Raw genomic sequence first — 10,706 nt, forward strand, 5'->3', positions numbered from 1 at the left:
ATGGTTATTTAAACAAAGGTAGTTTTAATTAACTTTAAACATTAAAATAGAATCGAACATGAACTTATCTCTATTTACTTAACTAACCCAACGTAACCCACTTCTCATTCTAAGCACACATGTACGTGATGTGTGTGTAAATTTATGAAAAGGTCTTTGGTTCACAGTTCAATCTCATTTCTCATTCTTCAAAGATCTCTGGTTGCAGGCAATTCATATACAGTGGACAGAATTTAAAATATATAAAGTTCACCAGGCTTTGGTGCTGGAAAGGTACATGTTTACTGCTCAGGAAGGTTCTCGTAGGGATTTCAGAGAGAGATTTGTTGTTCCAGGAATTCCACAACTGAGGTACCACATAAGTCACCTCAATATCTTGCTGACAAAACTATCCCCATGAGGGTTGTCCAGATGATAACCTCTTTATTTCCAGCTAGCACAGATTTCCTTTCTGTTTCACTTATTCCAAGAGAAATATCAAACAGGTAGCACTTCCTGCCATCCACCACTCTGGAGCTTTCTGTTTCAACAACATTCCTGGCTTACACTGTTCAGCTCCCTTCAGTGTCAAACACTCAAGCTGAGAAAGCTTGTTTCCCCTCCCTTTCTCTCCAACTTCCAGCTGCCAGAAAGCCCATGTGACTCTCTCACTTGCCACAAAACCCCCTCCTTCTTCAGTAAACAACAGGAGTTATCCTTCTTGGTCAAGCTGTTGGCTAAGGTAAACAAAACCAAGAAGTGACATTTCTGTGAGCACTTAGAAGAAAGGTCAGAAGCCTTGTAAACAGCCAGTGTCTCCGAGACAATTGTCTATTCATTTTATGACGTCATTTCAATTAGCACCTATTTGTGAAATGTGCATAGCATTCTCCATAGTTTCTGTAAAGTCCACTGAATATGAATTCTTCAATATTTCAAATAAGATCTTTTTAAAATCTATTCAACCAACTCTAATTTTACCAATTTCTCTTCCAAATATGTATTTCATTACAAAACATAGCTATAACCCAGTTTGTCCTGCACCATTCCAACATCTGCCTGCTTATCTATGTTTCGAGGGCTATTTGGCAGTCTATAACCTACTCTCAGCATGGTGATTACTACCGTCCTTTTTTCTAAATTAAATTCCTACCAACTCAGTTGACACGACTTCTGTAGCCTTCTCCCTTTCAAAAAGGGTGAGCTGCCCATCACTAGCGCTATTCCACTTCTCCCACCTCTCATCCCATTACCTATATAACATCTAATGCCCATTACCTTCATCAACCATTTCTCCTTTTCCGCCAGCCAAGTCTAACAGCCACGAAATCGTAATTTCACATACTGATCCAGGCTCCAAGACCATCTTTGTATCCCTTGTACTCCAAGTGTTGACACAGACTCATTTCGAACCCTCTTGCCACTTTTATGTTTTCCTCACAAAATCCTGACCAAAGTATCATACCTTTTTTTCATTTCTTCCCTAATTTATGTTCACAAGTTATCGTTCCCGCACCCTTGTCATGCTCGTTAAAAACCTCCCCTCCAACTCTAACAAACCTACCCGCCTCAATATTGGTCACTTTCAAGTTTTGGTGCAGCCCGGCCTTTTTTAAAAGTCAAATCTTCCACAGAATAGATCCAAAATATCGACAAATTTGAAAACGTGCCCCTGCACAAACATTTTCCATGCATTCATCTGTCACTTTATTTTCCTTCCCTCTCTGGCGCGTTGCACAGGATGTAATCCAGCGATTACCACCCTTGAGATTCTTCTTTCCTAACCCCGCATTCGCCCTATCCAGTACTTCATCCATACCATCGGAGCCTCGGTTCCTTTCACAGAACATCCTATCGACTGCGCTTGTCCGACGTGTCCGATTTACCGTAGATCTCCTCTTCTCCCGACATCCCTTCGGAGTCAAAGGGCTCTGGAGACGTGACAACTCCAACCAGTCGCTAATAGATCATTCCCCCAACAATATCCAAAATAGTATAGTTATTGTTGAGGAGAATGGCCACATAGGTGTTCTGGACTGTCTGCCTATTCAACGTCCCTCTCCTAACCTGTATCCCGATATTTGGGGTGAATTTCATCCTGATTCTCCTCTCTACCACTCCTTCCTTATAGCTCATGATTTCTCCGAGTTCATCCGGCACCAGCTCCAGTTCCCCAGCTCGTTCTCCCAAGAGCTGCAACTGATGCACATCTTGCATATGTATTTATCTTAGTCAATTTTGCTATCCCCATATTAACCTCAGCCTGCAATCGGAGAATCCCACTGCCCTTGCTCCTCTCTCCATTAACTCTTCCGAAATTAAATCCATATATGACCTAAACTCTCTGGGCACATGCACGCCCTCAGCAACTACTGGTCGAAGCCTCGTGAGTCCAAGCCTCAATTTCTTACCACACCCTGAGCTCTCTCAACTGGCCGCTCCGCTTTATTCTCCACTTCGGAGAATGAAATCATACTTGTATTTTATTAAAACATGTCATAGACCTTGATAAGCCATGAGCTATAGGTCGCCCGAAACCTGGCTTGAAAAAAGGTTCAATGCGCACATCCATTTAGCACCAAAACCTTAGAGGGAACAGAGGAGTCACCCAGCAGAGCGCAAATCTCGCCTGCGGCTAAAGAGAAAAAGGTGGATTATCTTCGGATTCCCATCTCTGGCCTCTGGTTTGTTAGAGCCGAAGGGTGGGAGTGGGGACGAGTGACCACAGCGACACAATGCTCTTTCTGGCGTGTGCCTCAGACAACCTCTGAACACCAAGCCCAACACCTGTCCTTCACGAGTGGCACAATTCTTATGTTCGACCGAGCAGTTCCGAGCACATGGGGCTAGGTAACCACGGATTCAAACCTCCGTTGGCTTGTGCCTTTATCCTTTTACAGGAAAGGCTGTGGGAGTAAAGCTCAAGGAAAAATCCGTAATCAATATCCCAGAGGCCACTCTCATCAAGGCAACCCAACCTTTTGAGAGGATTAGCTTGGATTTTAAAGGGCCGCTACCTTCAAACAACAAATATGTATATTTCCTAACTGTAATCGACGAATACAGTCAGAAACACAAATTCTCACAAATGAGTCTCTTTAAGATCGGTGACAGGACAAGCTTTATTCTCAAGTCTGCAGAGTTGGACTCAACCGGCTTCTTGCCAAGTCGAGCCCTGATACATACAGTGCATTGTTTTTTATACAATTTGCTTGTCCTTCGGCATCTCCACTACACTGCTTTAATTGGTTAGTTTTTGCAGAATCATCCTGATTACTGTTAGCCGAAGGGAAAACAATTCTTGGATGATAGTCGAAATATGGTTGCTGTAGAGAGTCACTTGTTTGTTTTGCAAAGCAGCTGCAAGTCTCTGCTCACACCAAATTCTGTTTTTCACTCTTTATCAATCTTTGGCTCCTGCATGTCTCTCTGTCGTTAAATCTGTTGCAAGTCTTTTGTAACATTTTCCAGCTAAACTCCAGTGGTTAGCCCCCTTTTATGACTAATCATCACATTTTAACTTAAACCCTTTTTAACCCAAATTCTCTATCTATAACATCCACCCCTTTCTTTCTATTGCTGAATGGGGATCTTAACCCAGGGAAGAGAACCATCTTCTGCTATCAGGCCAACCGTTAAAGGGAAAGGAGTGCGATTAGGAATCTGTATATAATAACTCACACTACTTCCCTCGTGCTCCGTACAAGGGGTATATGGATGTTGGGTGGTGTTGTCTGCCCAGCATTTCTTAGAAACTGAGGTATGGGAAATGAAACTACCCTCCTGTCTTTCCCAAGTGCGGTCCTGAAAAAGGACTACTGTGTCTCTGCACCTCTTACACTTCAGACCTGACAAAGACAGAGGCAAACCAAGAAAAACCAAAGCATATAACAATAACATTGTCAATCAAGTCCTCCTGCGAAGTCGCAAAGTAAGAGGACTGTCCCCAGGTCCTGAGGCGCCTCTACAGGTCCCTTAAATCTGGAAGCGTGCGTCCACCCCCTCTCTCTTGTTCGCACTGCAGCCTCTGTAGTCAAGAGAACTTGGAATGGACCTTCCCACTGTGGCTGGAGTCTTTCGGTTTTCCAGGTCTTGATGAGGATCCAGTCTCCCGGTTCCACCTTGTGTAGAGAGAAGTCTAAGGGCGGTGTTTGTGTCAATAGTCCCCTCTTCCATCAATCTGTAAGAGAGCGTGACAGTGCCTGTAAATAGTTCCTAACAAAAATATCCCCTTCCCCCAAGGTGGGACACCCCTCAACTTTACTCCAGAAGGGAAACCCAAACATCATCTCATAAGGGGACACCCCCACATCCCTGCGTGGGGCAGTACGAATTCTCAATAAGGCCAGGGGCAGACACTTTATCCAAGGCATTTTAGTCTCCACCATTAATTTTGTCAACTGCGTCTTTAGGGTTCCATTCATACGCTCAACCCTCCCTGAGCTTTGCGGATGCCAAGGGGTATGCAGTTTCCAAGAGACTTGCAGGGCATCACAAATCAATTGGTGAACTTTGGAGCAAAAGTGTGGACCCCTGTCCGAGTCTATAGAATTCATTATGCCATATCTGGGGATCACATGCTCTAGGAGGAGGCGAGCTACCGTGGAGGCATTCACTGCTGGGAAGGCTTCCACCCATCGGGTAAAGTGATCTACCATCACCAACAGATACTTCCACCTTTGGACCTGAGGTAACTCCGTGAAGTCGATCTGGATTCTTTGGAAGGGGCGTATTGCCAACGGTTAACCTCCCACGGTGCCCGTCCTCATTACCTTCTTATTAATTCTTGTGCAGATGTGGCAGTTCTGCACTTCCTGTTGGGCCAAAGTGTAGATCCCCTTACACACATAGTCTCGAAGCACTGTGTCGCACAAGGCCTGGGTGCCCCAGTGGCTCTGATGATGCAGGTGTTTTAAAATATTGCGAGTTATTTCCTTATTTAGAACCATTCTTCCATCTGGGGTCTTCCATGTTCCATCCGGCAGTCGGCATGCGCCCAGCTGAGCCATGTCCGTTTCTTCCTTAGCAGTGAAAATGGGAGCCTTTTCTATACCTGGTCTTACTGGGATTAAGGTCAGCAAGCGGACTTCCCGTTGCATGGCCGCCCTTTTGGCCTCTTCATCAGCCCGTCTGTTCCCAATCGCGGTCGGGGTATCTCCTCTCTGATGGCCTGGTATGTAGACCACTGCTATTTCCCGGGGTAATGTCAGGGCTTCCAGGGTCAGAGTAATCATCTGTTCGTGTGCCAACTCCTTCCCTCTTGATGTAATCAGACCGCACTCCTTCCAGATCTTACCAAAGGTATGCACTACCCCGCATGCGTATTTGGAATCAATGTAAATTGTCCCAGTTTTCTCTGCCAGTACTCTGAGGGCCCTCTGCAAGGCATATAGTTCGCAGGACTGTGCCGACCAGCTTCCGGGCAGCCTCGCAGATTCTACCACTTCCCAAGCATCTCCTTCTATTATGGCATACCCGCTTCTCCTCATTCCGTCAACACATCTGGCGGAGCCGTCAATGTAGAATTCATATCCCTCTCCCAGGGGGGTATCGCGAAGGTCCTCTCGGGTCTTGGTCTGGAGATCTGTCAACTCGACACAGTCGTGCTCCACTTCTTCCCCTGTTTCACCGCCGTATAAAAACTGAGCTGGGTTGCAACTATTATTCTTAGTAAACTGTAGGTCTTTTCCGACTATTAAAATGGTCTCGTACTTTAATATGCGGGAATCAGTCAGCCATCGATGGGCGGTTTGTGCTAATAGAACACTCACGGAGTGGGGGGTGTACACAATCATCCTTCCTCCAAAAGTGAGTTTGCGTGCCTCCTCCACCAACAGAGCAGCAGTCGCTACTCCCTGGATGCACGTCGGCCATCCACGAGACACTGGGTCCATCATTTTGGACAGGAAGGCCACTGGGTGTCGCTGGCCGCCTTTTTCCTGCGTCAGAACCCCCACAGCTGTTCCTTGATTATGGGTGACGAATAGCTGGAAAGGTTGCTTCAAAGAGGGCAGAGTGAGTACCGGGGCCCGCGTCAGGCGATGCTTCAGGTCCTCAAACCATCCCTTCTCCTCCTAGGTCCATTTCAATGGAGGTTCATCCTCATTTGTCAGCTTTTCATACATAAACTTCACCAACGCCGAGTAGTCCTCTATCCATAACCTGCAGTAACCTAAGAGCCCCAGGAATTGTCTTATTTCCTTCTTATTACGGGGTAACGGCATTCTGGTGATTCCCGCAATCCTTTCAGGGGTAATCCATTTCTGTCCTTTACTTATCTGGTGTCCCAGGTACACCACAGTCCTCTCAACGAACTGTAACTTGTTCCTGGACACTCGCAGACCCTTTTTCCCGAGATAGTTCAAGAGTCTAATTGTATCTCCCCTCATTTCTTGTTCCTTGGGCCCTGATAACAGCAGATCATCCACATACTGCATCAATTGGGAGTCATTGGACCGTGGATAGTCCGCCAAGATCTGTTCTAGCATTTGTCCAAACAGATTCGGAGATTCAGTGAACCCTTGGGGCAATACGGTCCACCGAAGCTGCCTCCGTCTACCTGTCCATGGATTCTCCCATTCAAACGCGAACATATCTCTACTTCCCTCTTCTAAACCAGGGGTCGCGAGTTCAAATTTTGCTGGGGCCTCCATAGGATCCATCCGGTTTCTTCACTGGGAGTATGGGGGTGTTATAGGGTGACATACATTCCTCCAATAGTCCGTCCCGTATCAGGGTCTCGATTACCGGCTGTAGCCCCTTCCTCCCTTCCAAAGAAATAGGATACTGACGTTTCCTTACTGGCTGATGACCTGGTATTAATGTGACATGTAAAGGTGGGATGTCCAGACCTCCTCGATTTCCCTTCTTATACCAGACTCTCTCGTCAATCTGCCGTTCGTCTTCCTCCTTCAGAACACAGAGGTGGACCCGCACTTCTCCGTCCACGGGGAGAGCACCCAGACCTAGGAGAGCCTGTATATCTCTTCCTAAGAGGTTAAATCCGGCCGACGGTAACAACAAGAGGTCCTGTACCCCATCTCTCCCTTCCAGCCTTACTGTCACTTGGGGAATTATCGATACAGTCCTGGGAGCCCCTTCTATCCCAGAAATTTTCAAATTGCTTTTTACAGGCTTGGTCCCAGTTGGCACAGTTATTATATTACTTTGTTCCGCTCCCGTGTCCACCATAAACACCACCTCTTCTTCCTGGGGACCAATTTTCAGTTTTACCAGGGGTTCCCTCTTATACTTGGTCCCCAACACCCAGAACCCCTGACCCCCCTAATCTTCTTCCATGAGTTCGAGGGTCCGCACTTCCCTCCTATATCGGGGGCATTCCCTCTTGAAGTGTCCTTCCTCGTTACAGTAATAGCACTTAGCGGGTCACCTGGGTCTTCACTCTCTTGGATTTCTTGGGTTGCTTAAAGGGGGGTTTTGTCTCCTTTCCTCTCTAGACCCGGCATTTACCTGCCGGATAGTCTGTACCATAATCTTCGCTGCCCTCTTCCTCTTCCCTCTGCACATATACCCTTTGTGCCTTTTTTAACAGGTTGCTCAAGGGTTTTTCATTCCAGTCCTCCTCCTTTTCTAGTTTCTTCCTAATGTCCAACCACGATTTGGACACAAATTCGATTCGAATAAGCTGTTCACCCATTGGTGTACTAGGGTCCACACCCGCATACTGTTGGACATTCTTTCTCACCCTCTCCAAGAAATCAGTAGGGGACTCATCTTTCCCCTGGTGGTTCCCAAATGCCTTGGCAAAATTGTGACCCTTTGGCACAGCCTCCCGTATCCCTTTAATCGTCCACTCTCTGTAGTGTCTCATATTTGTCAATCCCTTGGGTGTTCGTTTGTCCCACCTGGGTTCATTCAGGGGATATTTTTGTTCATGGGGTCTGGGGTCCCCAGGTTGTTCACGTTCCCACATAAGGAGGGCAGCCTGTCGAATCATCTGCCTCTCCTGGGGTGAGAATAATGTTCCCATTATTGCATGCATCTCTTCCCAGGTATATGTGTTTGGTCCCAGGAACTGGTCGAACTGTTCGGCCAGTCCCATGGGATCTTCCAACAGACTTTTCATTTCCTTCTCCCTCCAGCAGCAAGTTTCCATAGGGCACCGTGGGTGCCTGGGGAACATAAGGAGGGGGGAGGTTGTCCAAAGGTTCCCACTTCTTTTCTCCCGCTACCCCCAATTTAAAACATTTTGTTAAGGATCCTGGCCAGGGAACCCAACAAAATGCATACGCTGACTCTTCTTGATTCACCTTTGGTCTCGAGTTTACATATATGTTTAATGCTTGTCTAACCCAATCCTCGTCGGATCCGAATTTCGGCCACCAGACCGAGGAACCTTTAATAGGCTGTTTCGACCAAAGGAGACAATATTGAATCATCTTTCTCTTGTCTTTGTCTCGATATCGTCTACTATCCCAATTTTCAAACATTCTCCCCAAAGGGCTGTCAGGGGGAACCCCCGGGAAAAGTCCCGATCCCTCAGACGAGCCCTTAGACTTTGTTCCTCCCATTTTCCCGCCTAGATCCGTTTATCGTGGCTGAGGACCCCCTTCGTTTTCGGGACCCTACTCCCTTTCATCTCGGTCGCCTCGTCGGAGGTACTATCCCTCCTTCGGTTCCCGCCAAGGTTTCCCTGGGGTCTATCCTAAGGTCCCACGACGGGGTCCTCACGCCACCCTCTTTACACCTTATTTATATTTTTACTCCATCATGACTGTTACCTGGGTGGTCTCGTCCGTCAATCCCCACACCACAATCGTAAGTCGTCACTTACCGGTGTCTTCCTGGGGATTGAACCATCACCCCTCTCCTTTTCATCTTGTCGTGTCACCTTGTCCGGATACCACTCGCTCAAGCCGCCCGAGGCGACGAGCAAGGGACTAGGAGCCGCTGAACTCACCGGGGTGCACCACCTCCGACGTCCCCCTTTCTCGCCTCCCCCCACGGCCGGAGTGTAGATCCCGGACGAACCCCCAAATTGTCAGAAACACAAATTCTCACAAATGAGTCTCTTTAAGATCGGTGACACGACAAGCTTTATTCTCAAGTCTGCAGAGTTGGACTCAACCGGCTTCTTGCCAAGTCGAGCCCTGATACATACAGTGCATTGTTTTTTATACAATTTGCTTGTCCTTCGGCATCTCCACTACACTGCTGTAATTGGTTAGTTTTTGCAGAATCATCCTGATTACTGTTAGTCACGCACACCACGATCATTCATGACCTCCGCTCACACCAAATTCTGTTTTTCACTCTTTATCAATCTTTGGCTCCTGCATGTCTCTCTGTAGTTAAATCTGTTGCAAGTCTTTTGTAACATTTTCCAGCTAAACTCCAGTGGTTAGCCCCCTTTTATGACTAATCATCACATTTTAACTTAAACCCTTTTTAACCCAAATTCTCTATCTATAACAGTTTCCCTTCGCAATAGCCTCACATGACGTTTCGTCAGCGTCCGTCATTAAGGCACTTGACAGAATTTTCAGTGCTTTTGGTTTTCCCAATTACTTTCATACAGACAGAGGTTCAGCATTCATGAGCGCTGTGCTGCGCCAAGCCCTGCTACAAAAGGGGATTGCCACCAGTCGTACCACGCGCTACAACCCACAGGGCAATGGGCAGGTCGAAAGGGCTAACGCTACAGTCTGGAAGACTGTTAACCTTGTGTTAAAGACACATAGTTATCCTGTTACCCGGTGGCAGGAGGTGCTGCATGAGCCGCTACATTCCATTCGTCCTTATTGTGTACTGCAACAAATCAAACAACTCAAGAATGCATGTTTGTTTTTCTTAGGAAGTCAGGAACTGTGATGGACTGGCCAGCCTGTTTATCTGAGCTTGGCACCGTGCTGCTGAAGAGCCAAGCTCGGACGCGTAAAACGGCTCCTCTTGCCAACCATTTCATGCTAAACCCATTTATGCTCATGTTAAATTCCCAGATGGGAGCACTGACACTGTACCCCTAAGAGATTTGGCCTGGCCTGGTTCGCCCCTTCCTCACGTCCCTATTCAGAGTCTGAGAGATTGGACTCACCCCCCTCCCACCCCCCCCCCCCCCCCCCAGCCCATGACACCTAGTAAGCATTCAGATGGCCATACTGAGGCTCCACTGCCTCGTTATCGATTCTGGAGTGGGTACAGAAGTCCAACCTTCCCACACTACAGACCCAGGACCTGTATCAGTTTTCAAGGTTGCAAAGCGTACAAGACCTGCACCTGTTCCTCTGAGAAAATCAACTAGAATTCGTAAACAATCTGAGAGGCTGCAGTATTTATAAAACATCTCATTATATTTCGATTGCTTTGCTAGAAGTCAGAAAATTCTCAATGCAAAATATGGTATCCATGTATGTCTTGCTTAAGTTTTAACTATTAGCTGTCCTTTTGATTTTAATCCTTCTTCTGCCGGGGGAGATACTTGGTGAATTTCTGCTAAGCTGTCTGGCTTCCCTTCAGCTAGCCTTGCTGTACTAACATTGGCTGTGCATTATCTCGACTGTTAAGGACACTCCCCTTGGGTATAACTGTGTCTGCACCCATTGTCTTTCATTATTGTACCATTAGTTTCTGCTAATAGAAGCCATGATTGTTGTTTGACCTCATCGTCTTTGACTACTTCATCAACTGGCACTTCAGATATATTTAGCAGAACCTCAGACACCTTAAAAACAGTTATATAATAAATTAGAAAAATAAGGAGAAAAATC

The 10,706-nt window shown here is 46.8% G+C and overlaps 1 long non-coding RNA gene across 2 annotated transcripts; it reads right to left on the reverse strand.

Moving 5' to 3' along the window:
• Positions 1–3,076: 3,076 nt before the first annotated feature.
• LOC138749993 (uncharacterized) lies at positions 3,077–10,004 on the reverse strand. Of its 2 annotated transcripts, none has more exons than XR_011348997.1 (2): positions 8,774–10,004; positions 3,077–4,159 (listed from the first exon to the last, which is right to left on the reverse strand). It is a non-coding gene; the product is annotated as an uncharacterized lncRNA (long non-coding RNA). The 2 variants fall into 2 exon arrangements; XR_011348996.1 differs by having other exon boundaries at positions 8,721–10,004.
• Between the last annotated feature and the right edge of the window lie 702 nt (positions 10,005–10,706).

This window comes from Narcine bancroftii, chromosome 14, assembly GCF_036971445.1.
Source record: "Narcine bancroftii isolate sNarBan1 chromosome 14, sNarBan1.hap1, whole genome shotgun sequence".
In the NCBI taxonomy this organism is placed as follows: Eukaryota; Metazoa; Chordata; class Chondrichthyes; order Torpediniformes; family Narcinidae; genus Narcine; species Narcine bancroftii.